Source organism: Sphaeramia orbicularis, chromosome 16 (assembly GCF_902148855.1).
Source record: "Sphaeramia orbicularis chromosome 16, fSphaOr1.1, whole genome shotgun sequence".
NCBI classification, from domain to species: Eukaryota; Metazoa; Chordata; class Actinopteri; order Kurtiformes; family Apogonidae; genus Sphaeramia; species Sphaeramia orbicularis.
In genome coordinates, this window is record NC_043972.1 from 37004704 (window position 1) to 37023399 (window position 18696).

The 18696-nt window shown below is 39.3% G+C and overlaps 2 long non-coding RNA genes across 2 annotated transcripts; one reads left to right on the top strand and one right to left on the bottom strand.

Moving 5' to 3' along the window:
* Positions 1-1901: 1901 nt before the first annotated feature.
* On the bottom strand, positions 1902-18674 carry LOC115435113 (uncharacterized). The gene is made up of 2 exons (XR_003937654.1): positions 18409-18674; positions 1902-3622 (listed from the first exon to the last, which is right to left on the bottom strand). It is a non-coding gene; the product is annotated as an uncharacterized LOC115435113 (long non-coding RNA).
* LOC115435115 (uncharacterized) lies at positions 4039-4567 on the top strand. Its single transcript, XR_003937655.1, has 2 exons — positions 4039-4288; positions 4532-4567. It is a non-coding gene; the product is annotated as an uncharacterized LOC115435115 (long non-coding RNA).
* Positions 18675-18696: the final 22 nt, after the last annotated feature.

Below are 18696 nucleotides of genomic sequence, written 5' to 3' on the forward strand. Positions count from 1 at the left end.
TTTACTGGTGACCTTGACTTGGCAGTAGGACAAACGTGTGGTATTGCAGGGTAAATTAGTACAAGGTTGGATACATCAGGCATCCTCAGTGACTGTGGGCACTCTTAGCAACTTGACCTGATGGACAAACCCTGCCCAGGCCTGTCATGTGTATGACAATGATGAGCATGTTTGGATGTGTGCTGTTGGCTTGGATGGTGAGTACACACAGACACACAATCAGAAATCACAGGCCTGGTTCAACTCGACAAGGATGTGAACTCCTTGAAAGACCTTCAAGATCTATTTTAAAAGTTGTAATAATAAAGGCAAACCTGTGACATTAAAGCTATTTCACAAAATTGGGTCAAGTTTTCTTAAGAGAATAAAGACCCAGCTACTGTTAGAGCTGCAGTGAATAATTGTTTATTTGATCAGCTGTCAGCTATTAAAATAATCAACAGCTAATTTAATTGTTTTATGTTTTGTTTTGTTTTTTACAAAAAAAAAAAGATCATTGCAGCATCTTGAATGTCACAGTTTTTCTGGTATATTTTCTCCTCTGACAAGTAAATAATTATCGTGAAAATTTAAGATACAACGACTGATTATTTTCTTTGATTTCTTTTTTATTGATTAGTTGTGTGTAAAATTTCACAAAATGGTAAAAACATTTTCCAATAAACTAAAGAATCCAGGAAATGTTCAGATTTAAAATGCTGGATTAAAGATATTTTGATTGAAATTACTCAAACATTAATCAAATAACACGCTTGTTTTTATCCCTTTAATAGTTGATCACTTGATTAGTCATTGTAGATCTAGTTGTTGTCCTTCAACCTTCAGCAGCTACTATAACACATGACTGAACTTTCATAGAGACAGCATGAGTGATCAAAGTATACAGCACTCTGCAAAAGTCCTCTAGGTTTGTTGTTTTTGCAGGGTTGAAATGAGCATACGTATGTATTTCTCATTCTCCTTTCTTCCAGTGCAACCAGAAAATACAGATGATGTGTCTACAGCCTTGAAAGACACACAAAACGCTTAGTTAAATGAGACCCCTGATGCCGTGACAAGAAACATATGACTTGTGTTGAATGAAACCTGATATAAAACATCAGAAAATTAATGAAAAAAAAAGCCATATTGTCTGAATAAACGAGTTAAAGACATATTCAAATAGATCAAATCACATTGAATACTACCACTTTGGTTTATAGAAGCTGTTTTTGTCCCTGAAACTTTATTTTTTTCTGCTGTACATACTTCACATACATCTAGATTGTATTTTAACACAGGGACTGAGAAATGCATATGTGTGGTCATTAGAACTTTCCTAAACCAACAAACCTAATGTTGGACTAGAACTTCTGCACTGTACTCTGCCTGTGATAGTTGCCTTGTATTTCTACCAGTAAACTAACTGGTTATCTAATCCTGTCAAACAAAGCTGATTTTTTCAGAACTTCATTTCTCTCTACACTTCACTTTTTTTTATTCCTTTTGCCATCGTCCCTCATCGGGGCTGATTCTGTAAACACCAGGCCAGAAGGACAAACTGTGTGAGAGGAGAACATGAGGACGAAGGAGGCACGAACAGCGACACCATGGTGAGTGACACTGTCGAGACGCCCTCGCACAGGGGAGGCAAGAGTCTGGAGGAAGGAGAGGAACAGGAAGAGGTAGAGACCGGTGGAGCAGGTAGAGTCCAGTAGGGGCACAGGCTACGAAAGAGCAGGAAGAGGAGGGAGAGAAGCTTTGGGGATTAAAGGGAGGCTGAAGGTGGAGGACAGACGAGGCCAGAGGACAGCTGGGACAGGCCTGGTACAGATTCACCAGTGCTGCCTGATGTTATAAAGAGCTGTTACAGCAAGAAGTGTAATGCATAAAGAGAAGTCTGAGGAAAAGCAAATGATCTGCAACATTTATTTAGAGTTGCAAACTTTTATTCAGACACATTCACAACACATTTGAAAGTACTTGCATATAATAACGCTATAAATATCTACCACTAGACTGAAGGTGTCACAATGTTGAGAGACCAAACTATCTTTCTGGCACACACTGTATCAGCAATTATAACAGGCCTCTTACTGTGGCACCGTGTTTTTACTGAACCATCTTGGCAGCACAACACAGCGCTACAACTTCACAATTAACATACTTTGACGAAAACAAGCACCCAGAATAAACAGAGTCATCCAGGGACCAGACTAGTCAGATAATGGTTTTACAGGTTCATTCAACAGCACAGCACTTTACAGTCCACATGTTCTAAAGCTAGATCAGTGCTGGGAAATGTTTTCTCTTAATGGTGGTCATAAAGTTTTGCATTTTATGCGCAGGATTAAAAGATTTGTCCTTTTCCATTTGGAACTGTGTTTGCACTATGATTATTTCTGAGATTGCAGTAGCAGGGGTAGTAGTCTAATTCTTTTAGTACTGTTGATGAATTAGGAATAATATTAGATGTATAAAAAGCATGATATAAATGTCTGTATAATATTAAACTCTGTAAACTCATGTATGCAGGCTGAAAATTGGGAATTAATAAACAGAAAATAAGGGTTAAGTAAATGTAAATTTTGTTAACCAGTACCACAGTGGTTGCAAGTGGCAATTACTATAATTCCTATGTACTAGTCTGTAAAAACTTTTGAAAAAGAATATCTATCCACTTTTGCTATCAATACCTAAAGTACTTGGATTAACTTTGAATGAACTAAGGTTATTGTAATTACAATAGAGATGAATGCTGATATATCTGTGAAACCGTAAATAAAAAACAGTCAGTGATATCACAGGGAGAATATGAGGATCAGTGTGGCCTATTGCACTCTTCTTATTGTTGAATGTGTTGGCATGTACACAGGCACATGTGGTGGTGTGACATTTGCAGTTTGTTTCCCTGGGGCAGTCGTGATGCCAGCTGGTTTAAAATGAGCATTAATATTTAATGTGTTCAGCTCAGGTTACATCATTCTTCGTTACCTGCAGAGTGATTCTCTTTAACTGTCTCCGCATTTTCTCATTTAAAGGGATGGGGTGTCAAACATGCCCTTTAAAATGAGTCTGTGTCCTGTAGTTGGAATCTCTCTATGTTCACATCTTACCCACAAATTATGTTTCATCCAGAAGTGTAAATACATTGATACTGTGGGTTTTATCTTCAGCGGGCCGTTGACTTGTGTGGGATAATATCCTTCCTGTGATGAAATGTGTGTAAGAGGATAGCGTGACACGGAGACAAGGAGAGGTGGCTGTTACATTACACATTCTTCAAGTCCCTCCTCTGCTGATCTGCAATGTCCTGTACCTACTTTCATGTAACACCAGACAGATATTTTTACGTCATGCCTTTTCTAATTCCTTTTTCTCTTCATTTCCCTTTTTATTTGTATTTTTTATTGCTTGTTCCAACAGAAAGAGCAGTAATTTTTACCAAACTCAGCCACATGGTTCTCCTCTTACTCCTGTCACGTTATGCTGAGTCCCAGCTCTTGACCAATCAAACAGGGGTGTGTCTTTCTCTCTCCTCCAATCAGAGCCATTAGTCCTGCACTGCAGATGCAGATGCAGGCAGTGGGACACGGTGCACAGATGTGGCTGTTCTCATTACAGTGTAAAGCAGGCTCTCCACCTGGTAGAGATGAAATATAGAGAGAAGAAAAAAAGGGAATGGCCTTTAGTCACAGCAAAGCAAAGTCAGACATCACGTATAATATGTGTAGCAGCAGCAGCAGCAGTAGAGGAGAAGTATGCTTCAATCAGCAGAATGTGATCAGAAATGCGTCATATCAAAGAGCTAGCTTTGGTGGTTCTATGATATTGTATAATAATAGTTGGTCTTATATAACAAGAATAATCACACACTGGTGGGCATGATATCAAAAACACTATTTAAAGTTCAATATGTATGAATTATGCATACACGTGAGCTATAATGTTTATGGAGTCAATTGTTTGTTTACGTAAACTAGCTAATTTCTTTATTATTATTATTATTATTATTATTATTATTATTATTATTATTATTATTATTATTATTGTATTTTTCCATATTTGATTACAAAGTATATGCATATAGAAACTAGCTGATTTCTAAGGTGGTGTTGCACATTGTTGCCACTGTAGAGGAGCACAAGAGCAGTACTGAAGAACCCAGGAGTGAGCACATGGATTATCATGGATTTTCATCAACATAGAAATTTGTAAACAAGCTGTTATGGATGACGACAACAAGACAGTTGCTGGCTTAAAAATGGAGTCAAGCATAAAACATGCACAAATCTTATGAATACTTTAAGTAACTAGAAGCACTCGGAGAGCGCAGACCTCCGCCAAGGCTGATCAGTTGCCCCCCCGTGGGCCCCACCCCCACCCCCAATCACCACCAAAATTTAATCATTTCTTCCTTACCCCATTTCCAACAAACCCTGAAAATTTCATCAAAATCTGTCCATAACTTTTTGAGTTATGTTGCACACTAACGGACAGACAAACAGACAGACAAACAAACCCTGGCAAAAACATAACCTCCTTGGCGGAGGTAATGATACAGCATGAATGATAATGGTTGTATATTAAAAAACAAAAAAAAAACCAAAAACATTAAAAACATGTCACGGTATTGCTTTAAAAGTCTAACACGAAAATAATGGCATTTTAATTGTTTGTTTTCTGAAAACACTTATAAACACTTGAACATTTATTCACAGATGGCCCAAGGCATGTGTGCCCCATGGACACCAGAATGTCTCCAGAGCAATTTTCTTAAATCTCCCACAAGAGAGGCTACATTTTTTCTGATACATCACGTAGGCACACACAAACACACTCTTATGTAAATGGGCTGGCTACTTAATACCAGTAGTTTAATCATTTCCTGCTAATTAAACCACACTGCTAAGCTGGTGTCACATTCATGCATGTTAATGTTGACTGTATTTGATAGAAGCAGTCACAGAGAGAAAGTACAATGTTGCAACAAAAGGAGAATTCCTTCAAGGACAACAGTCACATAGTGGTACAGAGGTGGTGCAGGTCCCCAAAATCATATTCGGCCTCAAAAAAGTTTGGGCTGGTTGTGCGTTTAACAAATAAATGCATCTCAGTCAGCCTGTTGAAATACTTAATGCTTGATTGTATGTGTATGAGTGAGTAAATGAATAAAACCAGTCAGTCAAAGCCAGTCCACCTCCTTACTTCCAGATGTTTCATTTCCCATTCATGACACAACATTTGAACAACTGAGTGCCACTTGGGGATTTATCCAAACCCCCTCCCCTTTTGTCATCACTCAGTTCATTCAATCTGAAATCACATTTCTGGGCACATGGAAAACCTTGTCATCTCATACAAACACACAATGACACAGTCCAACACATACAAACGGCTGCCAGGGAAACACTTGGATAATGATACGTCTCTACAGAGTGATGAATGGCCCGACTGATCACTCACTCAGAGTAAACAAGCCTTGATTTAGTAGCACAACATGTTAGAATGTGTTAGCGAACATGGCATCATCTAATGAATCATGACTTATTTGTGAGTTAGAGCTACTCAAGTTAATGAGGTGTGTGTTTGTGTGTGTGTGTGTTCCAGCCTGTTAGCTTGTCAGGGTGTGTCCAGATGTTTGATCAGGGCTTCAGGCACACCCACGTTTCTCTATAATCCTGGATGAAATAATACGCCAACATTTGGATTTATCAATTAGCTCTGCATGTCACAGTCACAGATGTCACAAGGACACAAAAACATCCACCCTGATTATATTCACATCCGACCCGCAGTTCCATTGTCAAACAGATTTAGTTTCACCTTTTAACATCAACAGTTCAATGTAGGTTTATTTAATATGGTGGACTTTAATTCTAATTGACCTCTGCCACTGTCACTGTCCTTTGGCTGAGTTATGCAGCTAACAAATTATCAGTAAGCTAAACAGCTGGGTATGATGCATTGTGGGAAATCTGGCCAGTCAACATGGGCTGTATGAAAAACTTCACTGTTCATTTGTCTTTTTTTTTTTTTTTTTTTTTAAAGAAATGAGGCATTTTGTTTAAAATCACTAAACTTAAGCCTCTGAATGGGGTCATGTGATGACAAAATCCAAGAAATCCAATAAGTGGGGTTTCAGTATATTTAAGTCAAAACATGAAATATCATGTCTTGTGGGGGTTTTTTGGCCAGAACTTTTAGGGCCCTAATGGAAATCACAATATTTTGGATTAAAACTCAACAATGTCAGAAATCAAGTCTGCAATTTCTGCTTAACGTAAATAAACCAAACCCTTCAGGTTTACTCCAACATCTTTTCCCATGAGCATCCTCTTTATAGTTCTGCCTCACCGTCCTCTGTATGTCTTTCACCTTGCTCATCTGCGGGTGTGTATGACCTGTGATTTACTGCTATAAAATGGTTGTAGCAGTGAATGGAAAAGTGACAATCCCTCAGGCTTTGCCAAGGATAGCGTTCTGCTTGGCTTGTCAGTGCATGGGAACGTGTGCATGTGTGCAGCTATCTTTCATGGTGCATGTTCACCCATGTGTTAGCATGCATAACCTTGGGAACTATCCTTCCTCTGAGCATCATGGGATGGCTCAGAGGACAGGGAATTAGCCAATCAGCCATTAGGGTCACCCCAATCAAATGACCCTGGAGACTTCCTCCCTGCCTCCCATCCCCCTTTCATCTCACTTCTCATTACTAATGACACGGAACACACACAACCACTCAAGATGTTCAGTGTAAAAAAAATGCATATTATGTGGGATGGAAATATATAAAATCAGACTCATGAATCTCCTTGGAAGAGAAGAGTAGGAGAGGAGAGACAGTAGAGAACAAACAGAAGTCTGTAGAGGACACAAGAGGGGTTGACATACAAGTGAGAGAAGTGTAACGCTATTTTCTGCCATTGGCACTTACAGACATTTTTTGTACAGTCAACACTTATAGTTCATTAGACATTATTTGATGGGAAGAATCAGTCAGACCTCAAACAGGACTCAGTCTCAGTCAATAACTTACAAACTATGTCATACATAACTTGTTATTAATTAGTTACATTTGTTTGGCAAGAAATCTAAAGTGTTTTTTGAGAAGGTGAAATACATTCTCAAAATAGTGAAAAACAGAGTTGTGGCAGCAGGATCTGGGAGAAGAAATCACAGAAGATAAATGGAAAGGAGCTGAAGAATGTATCCATTTATCTTCATGCACCAGACATGGACCAATACAGTAAAAGATATCACACAAACTACACTCATCAAAAATTACACTGCAAGATTTTTCCAACAGTGAATGTATCTTGACACCAGCTTCAATGGCTCACATGTTCTGGAACTGTCTAATCCTTTCCAACTGTTGGTCAAAAATACTACAAATCCTGTCAGAGGTTTTAAAAAAATAACATAATCTAGATCCAGTTCTAGCTTTATCTAGTGCAAAAATGGCAGAGTCTAATGACCAAACAAACAGCACACTTTGATTGTTTTGTGGACTTGTTAGGATGAGGCTTATTTTATTACAATGGAAACAGAAATATCCTCCATCCCACTGAAATGTACGGAATGATGTGATGACACATGTATAACTGGAAAGGTTCTCACAGAGGGGAAATGTGAGCATTTTCAACCTTTCATAAATTTCTGTAACAAGTCTGACTTATGAATAGTAACCGGGACTCAGTATTTAATTATTGTACCTGGAAAAAGGTGGTTACTGATGTGTATAAATAGGAATAAAAAGAAGAATGTGTCTGAAAATGCAATTATCTAAAAACCACAATAAAAAACATCAATATCACTTTTGTTAATGCTATAAAAAAGCAGCCCCATTTTGTGAGATTTATACTTTGAGGGCTTATTATCATTATAGTTTGGTTTCTCTAAGATATAACAGAGTTCTAACAATGCTGCTAATAACATTGTTTCTCAGCCTTTGAACTCAAACCACTTTCCTCCCTACAAGTACACTTTTAAATAATCATATCAGTATCATAAATGTTGGACACCTCATCAACTAATTGCCAGAACTAAGAATTATCAGTTTACTAGGAAAGATTTTGGAGCACAGGTCTACGTAATAATAATAAGATCGAAATTTCTATTACCCCCCCCCCCCCAAAAAAAAAAGAAAAAAAGATTGCCTTGAAAACACTAGCTTTATTCAAAGTACATCTTGAAAACAGTCTTATAATGCAGAGCAGTGTGCTGCAAAAGGTCAAAGGTTACACAATCTGTGATTGTAAAGTCAGACATAACTGGTCTGTTAGGTCCTATCTTCACATAGGTACAGTACAGTGATTTGTTCAGAGAGGCATCGTAAAGTGTGTTCCTCCTGGAAACAGTGGAGTTTGCAGAGGAGCTTGGTGGAGTAACACCACCCTCCTCCAAGCAGCAGGCTGGAGGATCCTGGCTGCATTCCAAATCAGTAGTACACTGCAGTAGTTCAGCCTTGAGCACATGAATGGACCATCTCTGCATCAGGCAGGGGTAAAGTACAGTGTAGTGCATGAAGATGTTCTTAAGATGATAGAATGAGGTTTTATAGAAATGTTTGATCTCATTTTCAGGATTCAGCACTTTATTTTTTCCCTCTATCCTTCTTGCTATTTTACAAGACACAGGGACTATCATTGAAATCTGTACATTATATATGATGCTATACAGTCAAAATCTTGGGTGGATGTGTGTGTGCAACACGTGACACATGAGTAATGTGATGAGTAGTGAGATGAAAGGGGGATGGGAGGAGAGAGGCTGGTAGTTGCCAGGGCGACCTCCTTCAATCTTCAGGGTCATCTAACTGTAATGACCCTGACGCCCTTTGCTTTACTATTCAACACCTTTCGTGTGTATTGAATGACAGGTGTTTCAGCCCTGAACACGGCATCTGTCATGACATGGTGCTCACTGGCCGTCAGCTTACATTTGGACTGCTGCCGACGACTGTACATGTGAGTGCACACAATGGGGACAAAGCAGTGGGCAGTGGAGAGCCAATTACCCAGTCACTTACACACACACACACACACACACACACACACACACACACTCCCACCAGGGGAACAATGTCTGTGAGAGTCTTACAGTAACGAGCACACAGCAGCCTCTTTCTGTCAGAACAGAGCTCAGCATAAGGGCACAAGTACACATCCAGCGGACAAGCCTGGGGATAGAAGTCACAGAAACACACACAAAGTTGCTAATGCACACAAAGCAAGAAGACAAATCTATTGTGGTCCAGTATAGAACTGGACAGTGTGGGAATGGGTGGGGTCTCACATAAGGTAACTGGGTACTGCAATTGTGAAGATTTTGCTGAGATTGCAAAGCTAGCATAGCATGTGGCTAGCACTCCATCACACTGACTCATTGGGCACAGCAGCGCGCACGCACACACACACACACACACACACACACACACACACTACACACACACACACACATACACACACTATAGTCCCATGGCTAAACAGCACATACTAATGCAAATGGCGCATATGGAAATATGCTGACACACACAGGCAGCAACATATTAACTCACTGTTTTTTTTTTTTTTTTTTTTTTTGTGGTACTCTCTGAAGTGAAACCAGACATACGCACACACGCAAACACACACAGACTCTCACTCTATCATCTGGAACAGAATGGGGCCACACACAAGGCAGTGCATCTGGAGGGGCCACAGCAGTACAGTACCTAATGCTGACACCACATACGGAGGGAGGGAAGAAATCCTTACCTGGCACTCTGCAAATGAACGCATCACTAGAATATTGTCAGGATTAACTAGGTTGTAATCAATTGGATTTAGAGTAAATGGAATAAAAGTATGTTAAGAGGCTAAATCACACATGTATCTGACTTAAATTTGCAAGTCTATTTTGTTGTCCCCCTAATTTCATCTATATTATTCCAACTTTAAAATCTGAGCCTTATTCTTATCCCTGTCTTTCATCCCTTTCAGAGAAATCCTTATGCAATTTAAGACTATGGCATGCTGTCAATTTAATCTGGACAGAATGACGTCTGTCTGTCACGAAGGGAGAGGGAAAGAGACAGAGGTAGAGTGGGGCAGGACTACACAGCTGAACTTTTAATCCTCTTAGTGTCCTTAACTATCTGCCTCTCATTCTGTCTGCTATCTGTCAGCATCAAACTATCTATTTACTTCATCCATCTGTCTGGCTGTTTTATACATGATTATGTTTGCGGTGCAATGGTATATGTTTTTACTTTTATTGTTTAATGTCTGCTTGCTCCAGGCTTCATCCATTCCTCAGATTTCATCCATCCTCCCTGCGTGCACCCCTCTTCTCCTCTCCTTTATCTGCCCCTTCTATGTGTTCTTCCCTCTCCATCCCTCGGCCTCCCTGCAAGGTCATTTCCAAGGACGGCCTGCTCCCAGCATGCCCTGCCTGATTGGCTGATAGGTATTAAAGGGCCGGTTCCCCCCGCTGAGCACATGGCCCATCTCTAGCTGTTACGACACTGTCATCATTCCCATCACTCCTGAGGCTGCTGCTTACTGTACCTTCCACACTCACATGCACATGCAGCAGTTGATTTGAAGGTACACTCAGCGGCACAAGTTGCTGACAAAATACCTGACTTACTCACATACGTATGGTGGACTGTCTCTTAAATCAGGTCGGAGGCTGGTTGCTGTACTGTGCATGACAGATCACTTATCATAGTGACAAAAATGCTTGTCTGCAGATATACCAAGGCACACAGGTTAGAAAAAAACTCTTCACCCATGCTTGCAGACACTCAGTATCGTCTGAACCAAGCAAACCCCTTCTGTTATGATAAGGGAGTGTGACACACTACAAACTCAGCAGACCTGAAAAACACAAAGCAAACAGCTTCAAAGCAGCTAAAGCAGATAAACAGTGAAGCAAAATGGCAACCAGAGTGAACAAATTTGGCTAAATGTGCTGTCTGGAGTTAAAAGAGGATTCAGGGTGATTGACAAAGACATAATAAAATCACATTACAAAAGAACAACTGAAATGTTCCGGACATTTTAGTTCATCAGTTAATCAGAGCCCATCAGCCTGCATTTTAGGGGTAATGCTTGTCTGCTAATCTGCTGAGTAATCATAATACTAAAAAGCCATTTTCCCTCATCTGACCCTCATTTACAAAGCAGTTCGACATTAAGACGTAACAGCACAAATGTACTGACTGGGTTTAGTTTAATATGTCAAGAATAGGATCCTGTTTTGATAGGGTATCTTAGGCCTGTTCAGACCATTTCTTCATTGCTGTATTCCTGCTGTGGCATTTACAAAAATACTGTGATATGTGGCACTCAGGAATTCCTCTTTACTAAAAAACTGAGTGACTGAAAACCCAGAAAGTGATAAAATTGGAAAAAAAAAAAAGAAAAAAAAAACTCACACAGTGATGTCTTATAAATATCTGTTAAGTGTTCCAACTACTTAGAAAATAATGAGAGGTAAAACCTTGTGATAAATAACCTTGTTCTCAAATACTCATTTTCATGCTGAGTGGTGTCAGCTTGACAGAAGAAAAAAATACACCTCATTGTTTCTTCATTTCTCAGTTAACCTGTGAAAAAATGTCATAATAAGGCAGTTTAACTATCTAAAAAGTAACCTGCAGCATCAAAGAGCTTTCAAGGTAGAAGGGCTTTTAGTATTCATGAGGACCTAATGAATGCTAAAGGGTGTTTTAAGCGCACAATGAGAATAAATACCTAATAAAAGGCTGTAAAATGGAAAAGGCATGTAGATATTTCTCTTCTAATGGCCTTGCAGATTGAAAGGCATCATTAAATGCTCTTTAGTTTCCCTCACAAATCTTTCAATCATTACTCAGTGTTTATTACAAAATGTTACATAGAAACTGGAGACTGAGGAGCAAAATATGAGCACATGTAGTTCTTTTCAAAAACTGCATGAACTACAAACAGCTGGAAACTGATGATTTTGTCAATCAAATCAGCCAATCTTATAAAAAGAGCACAAACCAAATGCAATGAATCCAACAGAGTGTAGCGACTGAAAATACAACAGTGATGTTATATGTATGGTGGAGCAGGCGTTTTGCTGCAGTGGTGCTGAAAGGACAGCTACAAGAGGAGGGGGAGGAGGGGAAAGAGGAGGAGGGGAAAGAGGAGGAGGGGTCAGTGAGGACAGAGAGAGGAGAGGAAACTCTTTAAAAACCACAAAGACATTTAAACAAGGATGGAGAACATGACATCAAAAACTATTTATGTTTGTACAACATACCCTCTCCCGTCAGTTACATCTGTTATAATATTAAATGTTTATTTCTTTCCCATATTGAAATTCTACTAAATTTCATTCATGGAAAACATATAGTATACAGAGCAGGGAAGGCACATACTGTAACAAGTAACTTAGATGTTTTCAGATAGATAGATAGATAGATAGATAGATAGATAGATAGATAGATAGATAGATAGATAGATAGATAGATAGATAGATAGATAGATAGATAGATAGATAGATAGATAGATAGATGTACTTTATTGATCTGAAATTGGGAAATTACAGTGCAGCAGTAGCAGCAGTGTGACACATGGTAGAAAAATAGAACACAAGAGAAAACACTATACAAAATAAATTGAAAGTATAAAAACAGATCTGGATAAAAAAAAAAAAAAAAAAACTGGCTGAGTCCAAAGTAAACTTTTCTCCATAAGTCCAAAAATAAACTTTAAGGTGCAATAAACTGTAATGTTCAGAATGATGAAGCGCAAAATAACATTTAAGGGCATAGTGAAAACAGGTTTGGTTTATGACCAGGGTTTAAACATCACACAGAGGTGAGTTATTATAAAGTGAAATGGCATGTGTCATTCCATGTTTTGTAGCCCAGTAAACCATGAGTGTACCAGTACACAAAACGCATATAGTATAGACATTAATCCTGTTATTATTCATACCTGTGCCTATTCAACAGTGACAATGATTGCCATTACTTATTACAGTATTGTATTGTATTAGTTCTGTGGTTTATAATAATACAGACGGACTCTCCCTTCTTCTCTTCCCTCTCACCCTAAGTTTCATTCTGCCATTCCAAGATATCTGACTACAAATTGATGGGTGTGCACCACTCTTTCCACACTAATATCCCAGAAGAATTTTCCACCAACCACCTGGTCTTATTCTTCTTTACTTATGTCTTACTTTTCACACGTCCTTGCCATCTCCTTCTTTCCCTCTCTCCTCTGTCACTGCCTCATTCCTGGCATTGTCCTTAACCCCATATGCCTTTCCATCATCTCTATCTCATGATTTCAGACCTTTTTGTTTTTTTCTTGTCACTTTTTCTCCCACATCCCCTTTTCTCATTCTTCCCTGCTTCCTGTTCTGGACACTGTGAGTGGAACACAGATTATGTCAGACATTTATAAAACCGGATTAGCCAGGATCACCTTCACATACGCACACACACACACACACACACACACACACACACGCACACACACACACACACACACACATATATAAAGATGACTCCTCATACCCTCATACAAACTATAATTATGTCTGTTCACATATGTGGACACCATTACAATTTAATATTAATATTTGCATTCATGCACTTTGGACCAAGACTCATTAACTTGACTTGTTTCTTATCTTTCGACAAAAGTGCATGTTGTGGAATGGGCCTACATACACAAAAAAAAAAAAACATAATAAAAACTCCTGTCAGTAACTGAATGGGTGAACTTGATTGACATACACAAAGCTCTGACCTCAATCCCAACCAACACTGCAACAGATTGTGAATGACCCTTAAGTCATTATGAAGTCAATCAAAAACCTTAATGGGAGATAAGGGAAAGTATTTGGAATTGCTTAAAAAGTTAAAATATTTCATGAAGAACCTTATGAGAAGAAAAGAGACTTCTCTTTTAGCTGCATTTTGATGTCCATCATTTTCAAATGATGCTCAAACTCACATATTTGGGTGCCCACAGAGTTTTGACAAAGCCTGAACGATGTTGGAAAAATCTGTGATGTGACAATGTGACACCTCTAGCTTCATTTTTGCTCTATTGAAGGAAATTGTGCCATTGCCTCCAATGTACTGTCTATGGGATGGAGCTATGGCTAAACAAGCATTAGGCAAAGGCAAGGCAAGAGTATTTGTATAGCACCATTCATACTCAAGGCAATTCAAAGTGCTTTACAAAGACATAGAAACACATACAGTTACACAGGACAATAGTAGAATAAAACATTAAACGAAAGGAAAGTGCAGAAAAGGTGCTCCACTCCGGCAGAAACTACCACCCCTGAGGTTATCTGCCTCGTCGTGAGCACAATTCACTACTTGTGACCCTGGGGACTCAGATAATCCCAGAAGCTAGCGGCTTCTCTGTGAACAGCAGGTTAACCCTGCTGCCCTGGGTCTGAAAAACCTTGGCGCCCAATCTGGTTGTTCCCCCTCCACTAATTGTGAAACCCTGGCAATAGCCAGAACTACCTGCTAGCACCTTTAAACCTGGTATACCACACACTTTTTAAACCTGAGTGGTGGAAAGAAAGAAATTAAAACAAGAATAAGAGACAGTTAAAGCAAAAGCTAAAAACAGTCTTGATTAAAATTAAGAATTAATGTTAAACCAATAAAAAACAGTTAAAATTGTGGGTTGCAGTGCAAGTATTTAGAACTGCAAAAAAAAAACAAACAAACAAAAACCTCTAATCAAAGGCAGCTGTAAACAAATGAGTCTTTAACCTTGATTTAAAAGAACTGAGAGTTTCAGCAGACCTGCAGTTTTCTGGTAGTTTGTTCCAGATGTGTGGAACATAAAAACTAGTGCTGTCAAATGATAAAACTTTTTAATCAGATTAATCACAGGGTTGCTGTGAATTAATTTCAATTAATCATGATTAAATATTGTACATTTTTAATCTGTATTAATCGTGTTTCATTTTGTATGAGCAAACAGACTCAAGAAAGTTGAATAAAAATAAAGTTGAATTGAAAATTGAATTGAAGAAAGAAGGAAATATATATGCAATTAATGGGTTTATTTAACACCTTCAATAGTTTCAGCAAAACAACTTGAAACAACTGTTTCATCTTGGGGGTTTTTTGTACTCATATTTCCATCCAGAGGGCCAACATACTGTTTAGCGTCTTTCATCTTTATCAGTTGTTTCTGCTGCCTGTCACCGGATCAACTGCCCATTTGTGCATGTGCTATGCTAACTCTACTTAAACAAATGGCCCAAAATGCAATGCCAGAGACATTCAGAGTCATTCTGCACTGCAGATGGGTTAATTGCATTAAAATTTTTAATCAGATGAATCCTGATGATGGATTAATCCACGTTAATGCTTTAATTTTGACAGTCATAATAAAAACTAAAAGTTACTTCTCCCTGTTTGGTTCTGACTCTGGACAGAGAGCAAATCTGCACACTTATTAAATAATGAGGTTGAATCTTGGGATGAGTGTGGTGTGTTCTCACCCTGTTTGTCAGAATAGGCTACTTCTACAAAGTGAAAACATAAGAATAATGCTTTTTATCACTGCATTACAGTGTTGGTTTCACATGATCCCTAAAATTACAATCAGGTCACACTGTTCTCTGAATTCCAAGCAATTACAACCAAAAATATGTTTTCTGAGTTCTTGACCTAATTTTAATTTAATCTGTTCATCCTTGGATTGAAGTCAATGTTTGTGCCAAATTCTATCAAAGTGATACTGAGATGTTGCATTTTAAACATAATGGGGATAGACTGATGGGCAGACCCACCTTCCAATAAGCATATGACAAACACTCTTAAAAAAAAGTGCACAGTAAACAGGCTTAATGCCTCTTTGACACATACACAACTTCCATGCCCACATCATTCCAAGAAGCACTGACTCTCTTAAATGACGTGAGAGTACCGGTGTTTTAATACATATCAGTCTCTTCTAGTCAATTCAATATCTCTGAGTTTAGTATGATAAAATATATTTGTATATATTGTACACTATATTATAGTCCCATCCTGATGTTTTGTCCCATCCCTACTGTATAAACACACAACTACACACTACACACCACTGTTCTAGTCTCACCCACACATATTTTCCTGAATCTTGTACATTGGACCAATGACTCTAAAATCTCATGACTTACAGCAGCAGCACTGACTCACCCATTTTGGCTTAATGTCACACTTTGACAAATCACTAACTTTGCATACCACATAGCCTTGGGTCACTGTGGGCAGTACATTGTGTGGATGATAAATAAGTATGACAGCGCTGCATGTGCAGAGTCCACAGATCACGAATCAGTTATTAACACAGGTACCCGACTGCTTTAGCTCCGTGACATCTTTCTCTCTCTTTTTTTCATCTCCCTCTTACTCTGTGCTCCCTGCATCCCCCTCACCCATCCCTCAATTTCTGACTCAGCAGAACAGTCAGAGACAAGGTCATCTGACTGCTGTTGCTGTGGAGACCAAGAACTGGGGGATTTTTCCTCCCTCTTTTCAGTGGAGAGCAAGAGAGGAGGTGTAAGATAGGGGGGTAAGGGGGGAGGGGGGAAAAGAGCAAGAAACATAATGCTATGACGGAGGTTAATAAAGCATGCTAGTGGCAGCCATTTTGATTTAAATGACACAGAAGATAACTTTATTAGTTGCACCACAGTGACAAAGTCACCCTCACTGGCAGTGAACTATGAATCAGGATCAAATTCTATCTTTTAATCATCACTGTACTTTTGTGGATATTGGGTAGCAGCCCAGGGATTTTTAAAACCAAACACAAACAACAAAACCATATCATATAAATACAGTAGGTTATGGGAGAAAATTGTCTGTGACAGAAACACAAGCCAGATGGAGGCCCATAAAACTAGATAGAATAATAAAGGCTACATCTTATTTTTCAGGTTTCAGTCACATTCATCATTATGGTCATTTTTATTACAAGGCATTTACAAGTCTGGTCAAATTGTTTTAAAATTGAAATAGTCTTAGTTCTTGCAAAACAAAGTCTACACAGCATTTGAATAAGGGTGATCAATAAATGTGCAGTAGGTTAAATATTCCATGGGATTTACTTGTAATATTCTGACATTGTGTAAGATATTCTGTGTGCAAATGCCAACATTTGCTTTAACATCCTGTAAGTTTAGTGTATGGTTTGCGAGAACATACAAGCTTTCTTGATTCTTTAATTATAGAAATATAACATGTAACTACAAATAGTTACTCACAATTAAATAAAAACTTGCATCAGTAGTATCTATATAGAGAAATAATAGGCTATAATGCCATGCACTGTATCATTGTGTTTGGAGAGCATTGTGGCCGACTGTGATCTAACCCTGGGTTTAACTTCGCTTTACTGCTGTGGGGTCGCATGGTCATCGTCTGGGCCCAAAGCAAGGAAGGCAGTGAGGCATGGCAACAATCAGCTCTGGGGTTGGCAGGCATGACTCTCAGTTTTCCCTTGCAAATCAGGCATTAGCTATACTTGTGTGTGTTCACGCAGCTCAGTGGGTTTGCATGTGTGCTCGCACTGCTGCATTGTCCCTTCAGTGAAAAGCACACAGGAATGGCAACTCTGGCTGCTGCATATGGCTCAACTCCCTGTGCTCTTGCATGTCCTCTGTGTGCTTCTCTTTCACGCTCTGCCTCTTTCTCTTTTTGGCACTGTTACAGAAAATACACAATCTGTCCATCTTTGCCTTTTCTTCCCTTTTCTCATACTTTGCTCATTCTCTTCTCAATGTCATTGCCCTCCCAGCCTGTCATTCCATACCCATTTCTTTCTGCCTTTTCAGTGTTTAAAGAAGCTGTGCAATGCAGTTGAATGAATTAGACTAGTTCATTCCTCTCTATTCAGTAATCCCATGTAGGGATTTTACAACTGCTTTATTTAAACTCCCAGATGTCAGAATTACAAAATACCAGCGAGGTTTCATTCCACACTGTCCCATCACTAAGGTACATATACGTCATATTTTGCCTCCATTCAGCTAAAAAAGCTGAGTCTTCATTGTCAACACTGTGCACCTGATGCGTTGGGCAGTCAGGTAGTCTCCAGACGGCAGCCATGACTCTGACGTGAGTCACTCAAATTACTGAAATGTGTAGAAACAGATCATATCTGACTGACTCATCATGTGGCTCTCTATCTGCAGAGTTCTGCCAGATATATACACATTCAATGAAGTGTAAGCTGTTTGCTCTGTCTGAGGCTCCCAGGCCCACCACTGAAGTGACATATGGAGGTGCTCAACATGCTCATGGAAGAACCAACACGACCGATGAGACATCCAGGGGTGCTTATAACATGCAATAATGCACACAAATTGATTATGTGACGCTACATCAATACATTACACGATGAACAAACACAATCACGACAACTAGAATCTAACCTTGTGCGTCCATTTATACAAAATTTCAGCCTAGAGACTCGCGATGCTGCTGGCTGCAAGCCTCGGAATTCTGCAGTAAAGCAGGAGGGGCAGACATGGCCTTCTATTGGCCCGCCTGAAGCCTCGGATCAAACCCGTTGGTCAGTGATCCCATCACTGATGAGACGCTCGGGATGCGGATAGGCCGGTTTCATGAGCGATGGGCGGGTGTAACGGGACCCTTCAGTTCCCCCATTTGCTTGAGGCGGCGCTTCTTCCACCGGCGGAGTGGTGCAGCAAGAGGAGCGG